The sequence below is a fragment of the Salvelinus sp. IW2-2015 genome, unplaced genomic scaffold (genome assembly GCF_002910315.2).
Source record: "Salvelinus sp. IW2-2015 unplaced genomic scaffold, ASM291031v2 Un_scaffold4461, whole genome shotgun sequence".
Lineage (NCBI taxonomy): Eukaryota > Metazoa > Chordata > Actinopteri > Salmoniformes > Salmonidae > Salvelinus > Salvelinus sp. IW2-2015.
In genome coordinates this window covers 43,252-45,948 of record NW_019945731.1, presented here as the reverse complement: position 1 = coordinate 45,948, position 2,697 = coordinate 43,252, and positions in this window count along the sequence as shown.

Below are 2,697 nucleotides of genomic sequence, written 5' to 3'. Positions count from 1 at the left end.
GGGGGGATGGGTCAGGGTTATCTTTGTGTCTGTGACTCCTCTCTGAAAAAAAATATAAGTTGGGTGAAGAAAAAGATGACATTTCCTTACGATGATGTCTTTTTGCAAATCCAATCATTTCTCCCACGTTTATTGAACATCYTCAGATCATTTTTGTTGTCGTTGAAATTACGTGGAAACAYCGTTGATGTGACCAGTTTCTGGCCAGTGGGTATGTTATTCTAAAGTTCAGGGTATAGATGTTGCTGCCCTGGGATAGTTCTGGTTTCACACCTCACTGTCCTTATTCAGACAGAGGAGATGCACCTAGCTGAGCCTCACTGCCGTGTTACTGAGGTAAATCACCTTTTATTGTGTGTGGGTGTGTGTCAGTCTCCCTACMAGTAAAGGTTGCCTTGACACCATCTAATGTACCTGTTTATGACTGAGGCATTGACGTTACAGCAATCCTCTTGACGTGGAGAGAGAGAGGGATCCAGAGAGTGTGTGTGCGGGTCACTGTGCGCGCGCGTGTGCGTCCTGTGAGATCTGTGTGCTGTGTTTGCAGAGCATGTGAGTGAGTGTGTGTCCAGTGTGTGTTTGTGTACCCTATCTTCCCACGTCCTAACCGCCAGTGGCTACTCACCCACACACACATTATACACAAGGACAGCTCTAGACAGTACTGTATAACCACTGCCTGACAAAAATAGAGCCTGAAGCAGGGAAGAGGAGGCACACACACACACACACAGACACACACACACACACACACACACACTCAAGTATTCATACACTATTTGCCTACTTTTTCCCTGTGCATGAATGTTATAGACTCAGCCTCTCTGTTGAGCAATGTCTCTCTCTCTCTCTTTTGACATGGAAACACACTCTTGGGTCGTCATGAGTAGGGCTTTTCTGTCTCAGTCGGAGCACTAATTGCAGGTCTGGGCATAGAGAGCGAGCCATGCCTGACCAGAACTAGCAGTGCCACCAAGCTCATGGGCACAGCAAAACAGAGCCCTTCTGACCACGCAGTGAAGCGTTGGCATCGGTTGGCATTGGAGGAATGTGTCCTTTAGGAGTTGGCTGATTAATGGAGAAGCTTTGTTAGCTTTGATCACATAGAAAGGGCTTTTAGGCTGTGATTGCTTCTGCCCWTGTCAGTAGTGCTTATCATCTCTCATCCTCTTTCTCCTCCTCTCATTTGTCTGGTTTCATTTTTTTATTTTTTTTTAAGTATAGCCTGGTTTCAAAAAAAAAAATTGGTGTGTGTTTTGGTCTGTGTGTTGGTCTGTGTGTTGGTCTGTGTTTTGGCCCGTGCGTTGGCACGTGCTTTGGCCCGTGAGATGGTCAGTGTTTTGGTCCGTGTTTTGGCCCGTGTTTTGGCCTGTGTTTTGGCTTGTGCTATCCCTACTCTCATCTCATAATACTTCTCTCAGTGAGATATAATAAAAATATAACTAATGTTTGGATCACATGTGTTACAATGATATGGAGTGATATGTTCCCAGAACTGTGAGCTGGCCATTGTTCTCCTGTAGCTGGCTCAGCCCCTTTCATGGTTCACCAGGCACCCTGGGGGGAACACAGAGGGGGGGTGAATAGGAGGATGAGGGGGTCTAGTCCTCCACTCCAAAGGGAATAATGAGAGCATTTGTTTCTCTCGGGACTCTCTGTTCATCGCTGGCACCGGCTCAAGCAGAGCGCAGACTCACAGCAACAAGCCAAACGAATAGAAAGGATTTGCCTCAAGAGGCACCCATAGACACCCCATTCACTGGCCAACACTTAGGCCCTTATGGGCCATGCTTAAGCCCTTATGGTCGGCCTGTAATGGAGATTGAAAAGAGAGTACCCAGCTAGCCGTCTGGGAACTTTCCCAGGACTTTTTTTGTTTATATTCCTAGTACGTTCTAAATTCTGATAAGAATGTTCCACAAATGTATAAAGTGCATTTGTTTATTTACTTTACATGTATCCAAATTTAACTTATCGCAAGAGCTGGTCAAAATATTATAGCAATGGAAAATAAGTGAAAGTGAATGTCCTCTGTCCACTCAATGTTTGCTGTCCGTCTGTAGCAAACCGTGAGCAGACATTTATTGCTTTATACTTTTTAGGAAATAGTCAATATTACAGTACATTCGGAAAGTATTCAGACCCCTTGACTTTTTAATTCACAATAAATCCATTATTTATTTTAGACAGGCTTAAAGAAGCATTACATGAAGAAAATGTAGACTATTTCAGAAGAACAGAATAACATACTCTGAGTTGTCCTTATGTTAGGTCTTGATCTGGCTATGCCAAATGGCTGTGGGCTACACTATTCATTTAGCAGACAAGATTTGCTTTAAATTCCATGTCATTATTTTATATTATTTTATAGTATGAAGAATACAATTGAACAAAGTTGAATAAAGTAGAAAGGATATTTCTCCAAACTATTTGAGTGTTGCACATGCAGCTATTCTGTGTTGAGCGGTTAACATAGAAATAGGTACTCCTATATGCTTCATTTGAGTTATTAATGTAACTTGTTTTACAAATGTTGGGCTATATGTTTTTATTTAAACATTTGAATACATTGTAAGGCTGCATGATGCGACTTGAAGGCATGTTTTTTGCAGGCTGTACACACTTTATCAGTCTCTCATTCACAATTTGACAAACACTTGATAATGCCTAGAATTTCACGGCGGCATCCCTTTGTGT